The 17,125-nt window shown below is 47.4% G+C and overlaps 1 protein-coding gene across 1 annotated transcript in view; it reads left to right on the top strand.

Moving 5' to 3' along the window:
- Nucleotides 1-17,125, top strand: part of nrxn3a (neurexin 3a) — a 2,455,668-nt gene that overhangs the window by 918,571 nt on the left and 1,519,972 nt on the right. The gene's annotated exons all lie outside the window — the stretch shown is intronic.

The raw sequence follows: 17,125 nt of genomic DNA, 5'->3' as shown, positions 1-17,125 counted from the left end.
ATTAATGGAGTTTTTCAAGGTGATGAGAGGTTTTGATAGAGTAGAGAGAGAAAAACTATTCCCTCTGGCGAGTGGGTCGATAACCAGAGGTCATAGATTCAAAATTATTGGAAAAAGATCTAGAGGGTAGATGAGGAGAAATTTTTTCACTCAGCGAGTTGTCGGGATCTGGAACGCTCGACCTGAAAAGGAGGTGGAAGCTGATTCCATCAATAATTTTTAAAGGGAGTTGGACGGGTTCTGGAGGACAAAAAGTCAGGGGAGGGGACTGAGCATGACTGCTGTGTTAAAGAGCATGGGCACGACAGGCCAAATAGCCTTCTTTTGTGCTGTAAGTTTCTAGGGGCTAAAAATTTGGCTACTTACCACCACTGCCCATTACCGGCAGATACGTGAAAAAAAATGGCCGCCGCCTCAATTCCGCCCGCCTCTGGCGCGGGACTCGGCCAGCCGCCATTTTTGTGAGGGCCATAGGCCCTAGACGTGCAAATCAAGGAGAGCGCGACGTCAGTCGTTGGATAATGCCGACTTGGCACCACGCTCTGCAAACTTGGACCTTTACGCTGAGCTTAGCACCGGGTCCTGAAAAGCGCGCGCAACCGCAGACCGACAGAGAAGCTGTCAGCGCTTCTTAAAGGGACACACACATATTTCAGGTAAGTTTGCATTTAAACTTCTGGACTGGATTTTTTATATTTTATTGAAGTAGTAGCTTGCTGCAATAGATATTAAAAGTTTTTTAAGTGTGCATGGAATGCTGCTGGATGCTTGCAAGGCCTCGGTTGGTGAAGGAAGGCCTCTGAGAAGACAGAAAATGCTGGAAATACTCAGCAGGTCAGGCAGCTTCCGTGGAGAGAGAAACAGAGTTAACGTTTCAGGCCTGTGATCTTTTGTCAGAACTGGCAAAAGTTAGAGATATAACAGATTTTAAACAAGTGAAGAGGCAGCGAAAGGTAGGAGGGGAGGAAAGAACAAAAGGGAAGGTCTGTGATAGCACTTTTCCCATTTCTTTTTAGGTGCAGAAGGCAATTCAGCTTTATTTATTTTTCAGAAGGCAGTTTGAGGGAAAAATTGTGTTGCTTTGCGCCACCCGTTAGCGCCCTAAGAGGCACAAAGCAACTAGCGCCCGGGCGCGGCGCCGCCCATGCCTCCCGCGAAATTCAGCGGGAGGTTAGCGGCGGCTCTAACAAGTAGCGCCCCATGGCGCTGCGCCACAGGTGATGACATCATCGCCGTGCGCAGCGCCCCGCTCGTGCCCCAGCTGCGATCTTCGGGAGCGCCCCCTGACTTACCGCCGGACGCTATGCCCGACGGGGTCAGGAGGGCTTGCCTGCGGCCAGGGAGGCTGCATTTTTGTTGCTGGCCACCTGCCAGCACCTGCCTGCGCTCCCGTCCCCGGTCTCCTGAATGGCGCCCCCCCCCCCCACAGAGTGCTGGCTGCGCTCCAAGAGCCCGGCACTTTTCTTGCGTGCCGGGCTCTTTTGCCGCACTCTCGATCCCCGGGGGCCGGGTCGTGCTAAGCAAGGCCCCTCCCTCTTAAGAAGGGGAGGAAGGCCTGCAATATTGCGGCGCTGCGGCACATAGCGCTGCGATATTGAGTTGCTGCGCCCAAAGAGGGATGCGGTGCGCTTCCAGCAACGCCCCGCTTCCCTCTTGGGGTGCAACCACTCAAGTTCCGGTGCGGGGATGCTACTCAATTTTTAGCCCTTGAACTTTAAGGGCTAAAAGCTACCTATTTTTAAATGATTTTTATTTTATTCATTTTAGGGTTAGGGTTAGTTCCCCTTTAAGGGACCGACACTGCATTCTAAAATGACAGCCTTGATTTAAGAGAAGGCTGTTCTTGCCCTAGGCACACTACGGCCACACTACATTGGGTCTTCTGCTGAGACTACTGCCCAGAAACCAGCCTTACGCAGTACGTTTAGCGCTCATGTTAGTTAGCAAGCAGCACCAAAATACCGGTGCTGCCAATGCTATTAATTTCGGTGGCCGTTAACTGCGGCCCACGGTGACACGAGCGGGTTTTCAGCACTCTGGAATTTTTAGTTCTATGTTTCCAGTCGGAATGGGGTCATCAGCCGCAGCAGCAGACAGCGCGCCTTTCTCGTTCGGTAGCCGTTTGTTGATGCAGTCTCCTTCCAGGGCCCCAAACACCCCTTCCAGGTGAAACAGCGATTTACTTGTACTTCTTGCAAATTAGTACTTCTTGCAAATTAGTATACTGTATTCGCTGCTCACGATGTGGTCCCCTCTACATTGGGGAGACCAAACGCAGGTTGGGTGACCGCTTTGCGGAACACCTCCGTTCAGTCCGTAAGGGGGACCCCGAGCTCCCGGTGGCCTGTCACTTTAATTCACCGCTCCATTCCCACTCAGAACTCACCGTCCTCGGCCTCTTGCATTGTTTCACGGAAGCTCAGCGTAAGCTCGAGGAACAGCACCTCCAAACATTAATGCGGAGGTTGGGGATGACATTAAAAGGGAAATTAGAGGAGCGTGCAAAAAGGGCACAGCAGTCATCATGGGTGACTTTAATCTACATATAGATTGGGCTAACCAAATTAGTAACAATACTGTGGAGGAGGAATTCCTGGAGTGTTTACAGGATGGTTACCAACCAGAGATCAGGCCATCTTAGACTGGGTATTATGTAACGAGAAAGGATTAATTAGCAATCTTGTTGTCCGAGGCCCCTTGGGTCGGAGCGATCATAATATGATCGAATTCTTCATTAAGGTGGAGAATGAAGTAGTTGACTCAGACACTAGGGTCCTGAATTTAAATAAAGGAAACTACGATGGTCTGAGGCGCGAATTGGGTAGCATTGATTGGGGAATGTCACGCAAAGGGTTAACTGTGGATAGGCAATGGCAAACATTCAAAGACCGCACGGATAAACTACAGAATTTGTTCATCCCAGTTTGGCATAAAAATAAAACAAAAAATGTGATTCAACCATGGCTAACGAGGGAAATTAGGGATAGCATAAGATCCAAGGAGAGGACATATAAATTGGCCAGAAAAAGCAGTAATCCAGAGGATTGGGAGCAGTTTAGGATTCAACAAAGGAGGACAAAGGGATTAATTAAGAAAGGGAAAATAGAATATGAGAGTATTCTAGCAGGGAACTTAAAAATTGACTGTAAAAGCTTTTATAGATATGTGAAGAGAAAAAGATTGGTGAAGTCAAACATAGGTCCCTTGCAGTCAGAATCAGGGGAATTTATAATGGGGAACAAAGAAATGGCAGACCAATTAAATACATATTTTGTTTCTGTCTTCACAAAGGAGGACACAAATAACCTCCCAGAGATGTCGGGGAACATAGGGGCTGATGAAAGGGAGGAACTGAAAGAAATCAGTATTTGTAGGGAAATGGTGTTAGGGAAATTGATGGGATTGAAGGCCGATAAATCCCCAGGGCCTGATAATCTACATCCTAGGGTACTTAAGGAAGTGGCCCTAGAAATAGTAGATGCATTGCTGATCATCTTCCAACATTCGATGGAATCTGGAACAGTACCCATGGATTGGAGGGTAGCTAATGTTACCCCACTATTCAAAAAAGGTGGTAGAGAGAAAACGGGGAATTACAGACCGGTAAGCCTGACGTCGGTAGTGGGGAAAATGCTAGAGTCCATTATAAAAGATGTAACAGCAGAGCACTTGGAAAACAGTGACAGGATCGGACAAAGTCAACATGGATTTACAAAAATTAAATCGTGCTTGACTAATCTACTGGAATTTTTTGAGGATGTAACTGGTAAAATAGATAAGGGAGAGCCAGTGGATGTGGTGCATTTGGACTTTCAGAAGGCTTTCGATAAGGTCCCGCATAAGAGATTAGCGTGTAAAGTTAAGGCACATGGGATTGGGGGCAAGGTATTGACTTGGATAGAGAACTGGTTGGCAGACAGGAAGCAAAGAGTTGGAATAAACGGGTCTTTCTCCGAGTGGCAGGCTGTGACTAGTGGAGTACCGCAGGGATCGGTCCTTGGACCCCAGCTGTTCACAATATATATTAATGATCTGGACGAGGGAACTAGATGTAATATCTCCAAATTTGCAGACGACACATAGCTGGGTGGGCGTGTGTGCTGTGAGGAGGATGCCGAGAAACTACAGAATGATTTGGACAGGTTGGGTGATTGGGCAGAAGCATGGCAGATGCAATATAACGTGGATAAATGTGAGGTTATCCACTTTGGTGGCAAAAACAGGAAGGCAGATTATTATCTGAATGGCAATAGATTGGGAGCAGGGGAAGTGCAACGAGACCTGGGTGTCCTTGTGCACCAGTCGCTGAAGGCAAGCATGCAGGTGCAGCAGGCGGTTAAGAAGGCAAGTGGTATGTTGGCCTTCGTAGCGAGAGTGTTTGAGTACAGGAACAAGGATGTCTTGCTGCAGTTGTACAGGGCCTTGGTGAGACCACATCTCGAGTATTGTGTGCAGTTTTGGTCGCCTTATCTGAGGAAGGATATTCTTGCCATGGAAGGAGTTCAGCGAAGATTCACCAGGCTGATACCTGGGATGGCAGGAATGACGTATGAGGAGAGATTGGGACGATTGGGCTTGTACTCGCTGGAGTTTAGAAGAATGAGAGGTGATCTCATTGAAACTTATAAAATTCTGGCAGGACTGGACAGACTAGATGCAGGGAGGATGTTCCCGATGGTCGGGGAGTCCAGAACAAGGGGTCACAGTCTAAGGATAAGGGGTAGGTCTTTTAGGACAGAAATGAGGAGGAATTTCTTCACCCAGAGAGTGGTGAAGCTGTGGAATTCTCTACCACAGAAGGCAGTAGAGGCCAATTCCTTAAATATATTCAAGAAGGAGTTGGATATATTTCTTAAGGCTAAAGGGATCAAGGGATATGGGGAGAAAGCAGGGACAGGGTACTGAACTTGGACGATCAGCCATGATCGCATTGAATGGTGGAGCAGGCTCGAGGGGCCGAATGGCCTACTCCTGCTCCTATCTTCTATGTTTCTATGTTTCGATTAGGCACTCTACAGCCCTCTGGACTCAACATGGAGTTCAACAATTTCAGATCATAACCACGGCTCCTATCACACATATATATATTTTCTTCTTTTTATCCACACTTTTTTTTTCTTCCCTCCCTTCAGCTGTCCTTCATTCTGCCAGCGCAATTCACACCCCATCCAGAGCCATCCTTTGTTCCTTAACCTGTCCCATTACCACCTCCTCTCGCCTTGAATATCTCTTAATGTCTCTCAATATCTCTTCATCTCTCCGGCTTTCTATCCTATCACTGACCTTCCTTTTTGTTCTTTCATCCCCTCCCCCTTTTCCCAGCCCCCAAACTTGCTTTCCATTTCCTGCTTTTTTTCCAGTTCTGATGAAAGGTCTTCGACCTGAAACGTTGTGATGAAATAACTCTGTGTTCTGGCATTTGTGTTGTTGTTGTTGTTGCACTTGTTAATGCCTGGAATGTTCCACCGGTGTAACCAGTAATGCTCCTCCCTAGCCCCGCCCCTCTTCTGGAATGTTCTACCAAGGGCTGGGTCGGTGATGAATGATGGTTGCCCTGTGTTAACTTGATGCCATGTTCTTACTTAATAAAAGCCTTTAGTTTTAAGCTTTAACCTCATGGATTCAGGCAGTTATTTGGCACATCAAATGTTAACTCTGTTTCTCTCTCCACCGATGCTGCCTGGCCTGCTGAGTTTTTCCAGCGTTTCCCGTTGTTATGCCCGTGCTGCTTCCTGGCTTATGTTGCACAGATTCCCTGAGGCTGCCTGAAAGGAGACTGAGCCATCACAGTTAAGAACATCTTTCTAGCCACTAGGAGAGCAGTGCAGGAGATGAGTGTGACTTGCGATCTTCAAGCAGCAGGAAGCAGATTATTTCAGAAGCAAATTCTTCTGATACAGAACTCGTCAGCGAGTTCTCGTAGGGCCTGCGTTACCTGTAAATGATATTGGGGAGGGTAATATCTGGTGGGCTGACATCTTCTGACACGCTGCCTGATTCTCCTCCCCTGTGACCTGTGTTGCCCCTCTTCCTCCTCCCTAGTTTTGGAGCGCTCTCAAACAAAATTTGACACCGAGCTACAGAAGGAGATATCATGACAGGAAGAGGTGGGCTTTAAGGAGCGTCTTAAAGGAGGAGAGTGAGGCGGAGAGGTTTGGGGAGGGAATTCCAGAACTTAGGGCCCAGGCAGCTGAAGGCACGGCCACCAATGATGGAGCGATTATAATCGGGGATGCGCAAGAGGCCAGAAGTGGAGGAACGCAGAGATCTTGGGATAGGGAGGGGCGAGGCCATGGAGGGATTTGAAAACAAGGATGAGAATTTGAAAATTGAGGCATTGCCGGACCGGTAGCCAATGTAGGCCAGCGAGCACGGGGGTGATGGGTGAACGGGAGTGCGTGCAAATTAGGATAGGGACAGCAGAGTTTTGGCTAAGTCCACATTTACGGAGGGTGCAAGGTGGGAGGCCGACCAGGAGAGCGTTGGAACCTCCCCTCAGACCTGTGTCGATGGTGACCTTCAGCTCTTTTAGAAGCGCAGATGTGCCCAGAGAGAGGCTGGGGATTGCAAACTTTCAAAAGTGCTTTTGTGTTAAGTGTTCCTGTCAGTGTGGTTGATCGTACAGTCTGGTAACCAAGAGCAAAATGGGCGGCCTCCTTTACAATTTATTTCCTTTCGTTTTTTTCTCGTGCCATCTTGCTTCTTCTCCAGATGAACTCCTATCTCCCTCTTACCCACCCAGACTGAGATCAGTAGCTCATCCTGTGGGAAGAGTGATCACATAGAACTTACAGCACAGAAACAGGCCATTCGGCCCCACTGGTCCGCGCTGGTGTTTATACTCCACACGCGCCTCCTCCCATCCTCTTCATCTCACCCCATCAGCATATCCTTCTATTCCATTTCTCCCTCACGTTCTTATTTAACTTCCCCTTAAAAGCATTTATGCTATTCCTCGTGGTAGCGAGTTCTGTATCCTAACCGCTCTCTGAATTCCTTATTGGATTTAGTAGCGACTATCTTATATTTATGACCCCTAGGGCTGTAGACCATATGGCAGGAATGACGTATGGAGGAGAGATTGGGTCGATTGGGCTTATATTCACTGGAGTTTAGAAGAATGAGAGGGGATCTCATTGAAACTTATAAAATTCTAACAGGACTAGACAGACTAGATGCAGGAAGGATGTTCCCGATGGCGGGGGAGTCCAGAACTAGGGGTCACAGTCTAAGGATAAGGGGTAAGCCATTTAGGACTGAGATGAGGAGGAATTTCTTCACCCAGATAGTTGTGAACCTGTGGAATTCTCTGCCACAGAGGGCAGTTGAGGCCAGTTCATTGGATATATTCAGGAAGGAGTTAGATATATTTCTTAGGGCTAAAGGGATCAAGGGATATGGCGAGAAAGCAGGAACAGGGTACTGAATTTGGATGATCAGCCATGATCTCATTAAATGGCGGAGCAGGCTCGAGGGGCCGAATGGCCTACTCCTGCTCCTATCCTCTATGTCTCTATATCCTACTATTTTGAGCCATGATGTGCTCCTGGCACTGATAAATTCCAAACAATGAAAATGTTGATGCTCTGTAGAGTTAACCCAGTAAAAAAAAGTCTTCCAAAGTAGACATTTAACGTTGAGGAACAAAAGGAAAATAGCTGCTTCAGCGAAGAAGCTACTTAAATACGTGATCGCAGAACCTCCATTTAACACGTGGCTGCTTATTTGTAATATAGGCCATGAAGGCACTGTTCCCATTAAAGAAAGAAAGACTTGCATTTATATAGCGCTGTTCACGACCTCAGGACGTCCCAAAACGCTTTACAGCCAATGAAGTACTTTTGAAGTGTGTTTCACTGTTGTAATATAGGAAACGCGGCAGCCAATTTGTGCACAGCAAGCTCCCACAAACAGCAATGTGATAATGACCAGATCATCTGTTTTTAGTGATGTTGATTGAGGGACACTTGAAATAACTTTTCTTCGAGAAAGTGCCACGGGATCTTTTACGTCCACCTGAGAGAACCGATGGGGCCTCGGTTTGACGTCTCACCCGAAAGACGGCACCTCCGACAGTGCAGCGCTCCCTCAGTACTGTACTGGGAGTGTCAGCCTAGGTTTTTGTGCTTACACCTCTGAAGTGGGACTTGAACCTGTCTTGTTTTGCACACTTTGTACAAAAATAATAAATTGCAGGACAACGGAGTATTACAATTTAAACTCTTTTAATGAAGCATCAGGTCTGTAAGCTTTCTCAATCATCCAGCACCGTGTGGACAAGATGGAGTCAGGACCCCTGGGTCTTCTAAACAATAGCAGTCCTTACAGATGCCTGCAGGCCAATGACAACTCAGCATGTGATCACATGTGAATATAATAGGTATTCCTTACAGATGCCTGCGGGCCAATGATAAATCAATATGCAAATGTTACAGAACCCACGTCCTCCTGACTCCGAGGCGAATGCTCGACCCACGGAGCCTCGGCTGACATTGAAGCCAGGAGCTCAAAGGTGTTATGTTCATTAATAAATAGACATTCTTATTATGAACACAGCTAGCTTTTGCTAGTTACTTTATTGAGCACATGTGGACTTGTACAGCATCTTGTAGAGGCTTCCATCTTGACTGCTGCCTTGTGGGTAGCCTAGCCTCATGGGTAATGTAGTCTTAATATAATATATAGCTGGGTAGTGTAGTCTTATACATACAGCTATATACAGCTCTACGGCTCCACCTAGTGTCCACTATAGAATGACATGTTATTGATCACTACAAAAGGGACAAGTGCGCAAAGATTTTCTGACATGGGTTTGATGAAAGCAGTGTGCTCATCTGGTGATTAGTAGATTATCACTAGATGCACTGCAGAGAACACAACACTGAACAAGCTGTACAACAAACTTTATTGAACTTGGAAATTTGTAATGATTAAAAACAAATGGATGCTCTGTCCTTGGGCCTCTGCCAATATAGCTTTTGATCCAATGATGGAAATTAGGGAAAAGATCTTATTGCTCCTCAAAATTGGAGATCAGCACATGGTAGCCAGCGTGGGGTGGGGGCACTGGTGAGGGAGTCCATGATACAATAATCATAAATGGAGGTCCTTGTGCTCATTATCAGTTTTTATATAGAAATAGAAATTATCTCTTAACCATTCGGTTGACTCGATCACAATTTCCTGGTTCATTTCCTTTCCTCTGTGGAAATATCTGGCCCGCATACTCCGTCTTACCTCGTCCATCACATGTGAAGATCTGCAAGGAAGACCCTGTACCTGCATGTTTCACGATACAAGGCATTAGTGCCCCGGATCACCATGCTGATACTTACCTTAATAACAAACAGGGACCTCACCAAAAAAGCCCAGGCTTTAAAGAAGAAGGGAGCTCTCTTAAATAGTCCTAGAATCATAGAATGGTTACAGCACAGAAGGAGGCCATTCGGCCCGCCAAGCTCGTGCCAGCTCTCTGTAAGAGCACTTCAGCTAGTCCCACTCCCCCGCCCTTTCATAGAAACATAGAAGATAGGAGCAGGAGTAGGCCATTCGGCCCCTCGAGCCTGCTCCGCCATTCAATGAGATCATGGCTGATCATCCAAACTCAGTACCCTGTTCCTGCCTTCTCCCCATATCCCTTGATCCCTTTAGCCTTAAGAAATATATCCAACTCCTTCTTGAATATATTTAATGAATTGGCCTCAACTGCCTTGTGTGGTAGAGAATTCCACAGGTTCACCACTCTCTGGGTGAAGTAATTCCTCCTCATCTCAGTCCTAAATGGCTTACCCCTTATCCTTGGACTGTGACCCCTGGTTCTGGACTCCCTGACCATCGGGAACATCCTTCCTGCACCTACTCTGTCCAGGCCTGTAAGAATTTTATAAGTTTCAATGAGATCCTTTCTCATCCTTCTAAACTCTAGTGAATATAAGCCCAATCGACCCAATCTCTCCTCATACATCATTCCTGCCATCCCAGCCCTGCAAATTTTTTTCCTTCAGGTACTTATCCAGTTCCCTTTTGAAAGCCATGATTGAGTCTGCCTCCACCATCCTTTCAGGCAGTGCATTCCAGATCCTAACCACTCGCTGCGTGAAAAAGTTTTTCCTCATGTTGTCTTTGGTTCTTCTGCCAATCACCTTAAATCTGTCCCCTCTGCTTCTTGCCATCTGGAACAGTTTCACTGTCTACTCTGTCTAGACCCCTCATGATTTTGAACACCACTATCAAATCTCCTCTCAAACTTCTCTGCTCTAAGGAGAACAACCCCAGCTTCTCTAGTCTATCCACGTAATTGAAGTCCCTCATATCTGGAACCATTCTTGTAAATCTTTTCTGCATACTTTCTAAGGCCTTCACATCCTTCCTAAAATGTGATACCCAGAATTAGACACAATGGGGGGGGATTTTGCCAGCCCTGGGGTGGCGGGACTGCGGGGAAAGTGGCAGAAACTGGGAGCGGGTACCAACCCATGCCATCTTCCCGGGAAGGGGATTACAGCCACGTAACTGCCTGTTAACAGGTAGTTAAGAGGCTTTTCCCCATTTTACCCACACAAGTGCGGGCTTCCCAACGGCTGCGAACCTCGCCAGGGTCAGCGAGGCGAGCAGTGGGTCTGCGGGGGTGAGGGGTCGAAATGTCAGCTGTAGAGGTGAGTGATGGGTGCAAGTGTGGAGAGGTAAGTATGGGAGGTGAGTGAAAAGTGTTGGAAAATGTTTACTTACCTTTGTTTCTTCCTGCAGGCTTCAACCCTTGGGGATCCGGAGGCTCCTCATCTCCACGGCAGAGATGACAGAATAGTTGCTACATTCTCTGATGCAACAGCCATCTGCTTTCTGCTGAGGAGAGAGGTTTTGGTGAGCCTTCAGTGCAAGGGCTCACCTTAGAACAGAGATTGTCAGTGTTTGACAGCTTCTCAAAGCTGTCAAACGCTGACGATTCATCTGTCAAAAATTTTTGACAGATGAAACGTCATACGCTGACGTCCTCTGTCACCGGCTTTCCCTTAATTGGCCAGCTAAGCCCACAGAGCGGGCTTAACAAGGTCAATCAAGGGAAAATAGCGTGGGTTGGCCGGACATCGTTGGGGGCGGGACTGAAAACCAACAAGCAGCTGTCCCGCCCCCAACGCGTCCCCATTGATAAACTCCAGCCCAATACTCCAGTTGAGACCGAACCGGTGTTTTATAAAGGTTCACCATAACTTCCTTTGTGTTTGTACTCTATGGGCTAGATTTTCATTCAGCAGTCGGGAAGGAGGCGGGACTATAACTTTCGGGTTTTAGTCCCGCCTCCATCGACGTCCGGCCAATCTACGCTATTTTCCCTTGATTGACCTTGTTGAGCCCACCCAGCGGGCTCAGCAGGCCAATTAAGGGCCACCCGGCAACAGGTGATGTCAGAGACTGAAATTTCATCTGTCAAGACGTTTTGACAGATGAAATATCAGTGTTTCACAGCTGTTTGAAGCTGTCAAACACTGACAGTCTGACTTCTAACCTGAGTCCTTCTACGCAGACTCAGTTAGAACTGTCACCGACACTGAAAGCTGAAGGCTGTCACTTTTGACAGATCGCAGCCATTCAGCTTTCAGTGCCGGCTGAGTGATGGACTCCTGACGCCTACAGGAAGAAAGGCTGTTAAGGTAAGTACAGGTAATTTAAACTTCCATACACACTTTAGACACACCAAACACACTTACCTTTGCACTCATGCACCCATCACTCACCTGAACACCGACATCGCGACCCCTCCAAGTCCTTCAACCCGACGGCCCGCCTGCTCTAACCTGGTGTGGTTTGGAGCTGTCGGGAATCCCACACGAAACCCTTCAAAATAGGGATTAGGCTAAAAACTGCCTGTTAACTACCTGTTAACAGGCAGTTAATTGGCACTAATCCCTTCCCGCCTCGGGTCGGCGGGTCCCAGTGTGGGGCGGGTACCCGCCTCCCTTGAAACTTACGCGGAGGCGGGTTTTGGGCGGGATGGTGTCGGGACCCCCGAATTCAGGATTTTAGCCCTCCGCACGCCTAAAAGCCCGCCTCACGGCACACTGAAAATCGGGCCCTATGCCTCTGTTTATGAAGCCCAGGATCCCATGTGCTTTTTTAACCACTTTCTCAACCTGCCCTGCCACCTTCAATGATTTTTGCACATATACCCTCAGGTCTCTCTGTTCATGCATCCCTTTTCGGATTGTACCCTTTAGTTTATATTGCCCCTCCTCATTCTTCCTACCAAAATGTTGTCTTCCGATCTGTGCAGCAGAAAATGCTGTCTTTGGTGAACAGATATGTTTTTCTCTTTGCTTTGACCTCTATGACCTTCCATTGAACTCCTGTTGACCTCATTTGGTTTCCATCTTCCACCCTTTGGCAGCACTAACATGGACAGATTGCCTCCAGTCGATTATTTTTCAAAGATCCAGTTATTTAGTAAACCGGGTTATGTTAAGAGAACCCAGAGGGTGGTGAACCTGTGGAATTCTCTGCCACAGAGGGCGGTGGAGGCCAGTTCATTGAATATATTCAAGAAGGAGTTGGATATATTTCTCAAGGCTAAGGGGATCAAGGGGTATGGGGAGAAAGCAGGGACCGGGTACTGAACTTGGATGATCAGCCATGATCTCAGTGAATGGCAGAGCAGGCTCGAGGGGCCGAATGGCCTACTCCTGCTCCTATCTTCTATGTTTCTATGTTAAAAATACATTTTTCCAAAGAAAAGAGTAAGAAAAGTTGTGTGAATGACATTGGGCGGACACATTCTCCGTGGATATAATGAAGGGCCTTTTCAAGTCATCAGTATGACTCATTGATCTTGTTTAAAGGCATTAAGCTTTTCCTCAATTTTGTTCTGTCAATCACCATTCATACTTTGTACTTTTATAGAACGATTTATTGTCTAAATGATTCCAGCAACTATAAAGAGGAGGAAGGACATCTGTCACAGATCCTTTCTCATGCAAATCAGTGGCTTAAATTAGCACCGCCATGAAACTGACATGAGGAATTTAATAGAGCTTGATCTGATTTTTTTTTAATGATAAATATATCAGATAATAAATGGGTGACAGTAAGTTACAAGGCAGTCATTCTATCAAGTGGCCACAGGAGCAAAGCCATAAAATTGTGCTGTCTGTTACTTCAACAAAAGCATTAACCCACTTAAAATAGCAGGCAAAGAAATGTCATGTGAATTGTGAATGTATTAAGTGTTTGTGCCCAATATTGCACAGCATGATTTTAACCCAGATTACATAACCAACGCATTCTATTTCTAACAATTGAAGCAAGTTTCCGCAATGAGAGAATATTTTAATAAATATTTTCATTCTTTTTATTATTACAGAAAAGTGATATCGAAGCAAATTCTTGATATCACTTTGTCTTTCCGATATTACGTTTCTCTTTCCATCATTCGTTCCCGATATGAAAGTGCATTTAGCTTTTAAATATAGAAGTGCAGTGAACAGAGAACAATGGGGAATGCTTCTGATTAAAACAGCCCAGGTATAAAAAATTAGCGCCCCTTCGCCTGAAATTCAGTGTGAGCGCCCCAAGCGGGAGGTGGAGTGCTACTGGAAGCGCTCCCCCGACTTCTTGGGGCGCTACGACTGAAGATCGCAGTGCTACGTGCAACAGCGCCACGCGAGTCGGCACGTAGCGGCGTGTCATTGCAGGCCTCCTCCCCTGATTCAAGAGGAAGGGGCCTAGCGCTGCGCGAACCAGGGCCCCGCTGGACCACCGGGGAGCGGAGTGCCGTGAAAACAGCCCGGCACTCAAGAGGAGCGATCGTGGCCGGCAGGCCGAAGAAAAAAGGGGAAATGGCGGGTGCAGGTGCTGGCAGTCAGCCAAAAAAAAATGGCCGCCCGACACCTGCCCATTAATTAGCGCCGCTGTGGCTGCAAAAAACACCCCCCTGACCCTGTCGGACATATCGTCTGGCGATATGTCAGGGGACGCAACGGCAGTTTGTGGCCGGGGTGCTTCACATGGTGATGATCCCCCAGCTCTGCAGGGTGCTACCGGCTACCGCTGAATTTCACGGGAGGTGTTAGCGGCGCCGCCGCACCCAGGCACTAGGGGATTTGCGCCCCGTTAGCGCCTCCGGGGACGCTAACGAGAGGCGCAAATCAACCCAATTTTTCCCCCTACATCTTTTGTAATTCTAAAACCAAAAGAGTCTGGTTTCCTTGAAGTTCGATGCTACTTTTTTGTTTGTAATGTTTTATCACTGTAATCCTGAGCCACGTGAGCAGTTAGTATTGATTCAGTCCAATGGAAAAAAGATAGAATTCTTTCAGAAAATAGCATTTTGTGCTCCAGTATCTGAGTAATTTGAGACTCGACGTGTGGGGAGTGCAGCGTGCTCGGGAGGAACAGGTGACTTTGGACCTGTGGTTCCCAAAGCTCTCCACCACTGGGGGTTTTCCTCGCCTCCTGTCTGGGTCTGTGGTAGACTAATTAATAGAGATTGAGCGCTGTGATTAGTCAACAACTTCATTATCATTGCATCATGCGACTTCCAGGATGGTAGAAGGTGAACGAGATGGACTTTGGTCTTTTTTTCGTCTACCAATTCCGACGTTTTTGTATAGTTCAGGAAGGTCCCTTGATAGATTCCCTGTCTGTACTGAATTAGCTCATTTCATTTGGGGTGATGGTACAGGTGCTACAATTCGACTTGATGAGCTGGGCTAGAGAAGAGGAAGAAAATCAGGCAGGATTCCCGCTCCAGGTTGCTATCCAGCGGGTCCTGCTGAAAATTGTACAAATCTGGACTCAAGGACGGGATCAGACTAGGCTGTGATATTCTGCCAACGCTCACAACGCAATCACACATGTAATGAATGTTCACTTTCTTTTCATTCATTTTTTGGGATGTGGGTGTCGCTGGCAAGGCCAGCATTTATTGCCCACCCCTAGTTGTCCTTGAGAAGGTGGTGGTGAGCCGCCTTCTTGAACCGCTGCAGTCCGTGTGGTGAAGGTACTCCCACAGTGCTACTAGGGAGGGAGTTCCAGGGTTTTGACCCAGCGATGATGAAGGAACGACGATATATATCCAAGTCGGGATGGTGCGTGACTTGGAGGGGAACTTGGAGGTGGTGGTGTTCCCCATGCACCTGCTGCCCTTGTCCTTCTAGGTGGAAGAGGTTGTGGGTTTGGGAGGTGCTGTCGAAGGAATTGAGTGAGATATAGTAGGGACCTGTGGAATGAATCCCTGTCTCTGTAACCTTCTCCAGCTCTACAACCCTCCCGAGATCTCTATACTCCCCCAATTCTGGCCTCTTGCGGTTCCCTGATTTTAATCACTCCACCATTGGCGGCCGTGCCTTCAGCTGCCTGGGCCCCTAAGCTCTGGAATTCCCTCCCTAAACCTCTCCGCCTCTCTACCCCTCTCTCCTACTTTAAGACCCTCCTTAAAACCTACCTCCACCTGTCCTAATATCTCCTTATGTGGCTCGGTGTCAAATTTTGTTTGATAACGCTCAATGAAGCCCCTCGGGACATTTTACTACGTTCATGGTGCTATATAAATGCAAGTTGTTGTTGTTGTTGAATGGTAACAAAGCCGGAGTAGTAAGTTCCTTCAAGTGAAGTGAGAAAAGGAAAGATAATTGGTGGGGTGGGGGGGGGATAAAGTAAGATATTTCTTATTTCCACTTCCTCTGCTAATGGTTCCCCTTTGTCATGCATCTTGCTGAGCTGGGAACCTGGCCAAGGCTTCGGCCAGTGCTGTTGTATTACTGGAGAGTCCAAGGGTGACTTTACCATGGTTCGTACTTTCTTTCATACTGCTTTATAAAAAAAGTCAGTAAATCTGGTGCAGTCGCCTAGAAAACTGTCTCTTTTAACTCAGAAGCTGTGGCCTAAAATTCAACCCAGGCTAATGGGTTGACGTCTAACATTTTAATGACTATAATTTTCACATGTAAATGAAACCTCAAACCAATTCTGTCACACAGAATGGCCCATGTTTCGACAGTAATCAGCAGTCTCGCTCTCCGGAGACACGAGAGTTGGTCGGTGTGGGATATTCTGATGTTGAGGTTGAAATATATTGATGTGGCAGGGGATTGGCAGCTTCACTCTACGTCTAATTTATATCGTGCCTGACTGGGAAATGTTAGGTTGTGGCACGCCATACAGACACTTACAAAATCAAATCCCTAGCTCGGCAGCTCTCGAAATTTTCCGATAACTTGTATTTTTGTCTTGAAAGGAGCTGTCATTTCTCACTCCCTAATCCTGAAGCCTTCTGCTGGTTGCAGCATTATTGTCCTTATAAAGTCGTTCAGCGACCTTTCTCCACTCCTCCTCTCTCCGTGGTCTCACTCCATCGTTACTCTGATTTCCCCAGCCCTACATCCGCGCTCTTCTAAGAACATAAGAACATATGAAATAGGAGCAGGAATAGGCCACTTGGCCCCTCGAGCCTGCTCCGCCATTCAGTAAGATCATGGCTGATCTTGGGCTCAAAGCCACTTCCCGCCCCACTCCACATAACCCTTCACTTCCTTATCTTGCAAAAATCTGTCCATCTCCACCTTAAATGTATTTAATGACCCAGCCTCCACGGCTCTCTGGGGCAGAGAATTCCACAGCTTTACAACCCTCTGAGAGAAGAAATTCCTCCTCATCTCAGTTATAAAAGGGCGACCCTTTTATTCTGAAACTATGCCCCCGAGTTCTAGATTTCCCCACGAGGGGAAACATCCTTTCTGCATCTACCTTGTCGAGCCCCCTCAGTATCTTATATGTTTCAATAAGATCACCTCTCATTCTTCTAAATTCCAATTAGTATAGGCCCAGCCTGCTCAACCTTCGTAAGTCTGCCTCTTGTCTATTCCCTCCCTCCCTCCATCCATGGAAGAGTCTGCGGCAACGACACCTTGCTCTCTGGAATTCTCCTCCCAAACCTCTCTGCCTTGGCAGCCAAACCGTCGGTCCTTAATGGTACTGCTGGAGGATGCCATAAAAGAAATTGTGGAGCCAGGGTTGGCAGAAGTCCTCCTCCTGGCTTCCTCTGGCCACCCCCCATCTCTTCCCCCCCCACCTCCCCCCCCAAAGTCTCACCGTGGGCCCAGTGCCAGCGTCCTTGCCAGCCAACCTCCATCATCTT

The sequence above is a fragment of the Somniosus microcephalus genome, chromosome 12, assembly GCF_052327205.1.
Source record: "Somniosus microcephalus isolate GS21.2 chromosome 12, FLI_Smic_1.0, whole genome shotgun sequence".
In the NCBI taxonomy this organism is placed as follows: domain Eukaryota; kingdom Metazoa; phylum Chordata; class Chondrichthyes; order Squaliformes; family Somniosidae; genus Somniosus; species Somniosus microcephalus.
The sequence above is the reverse complement of the archived record's forward strand: the minus strand, read 5'-3'. Positions and strand labels throughout refer to the sequence as shown.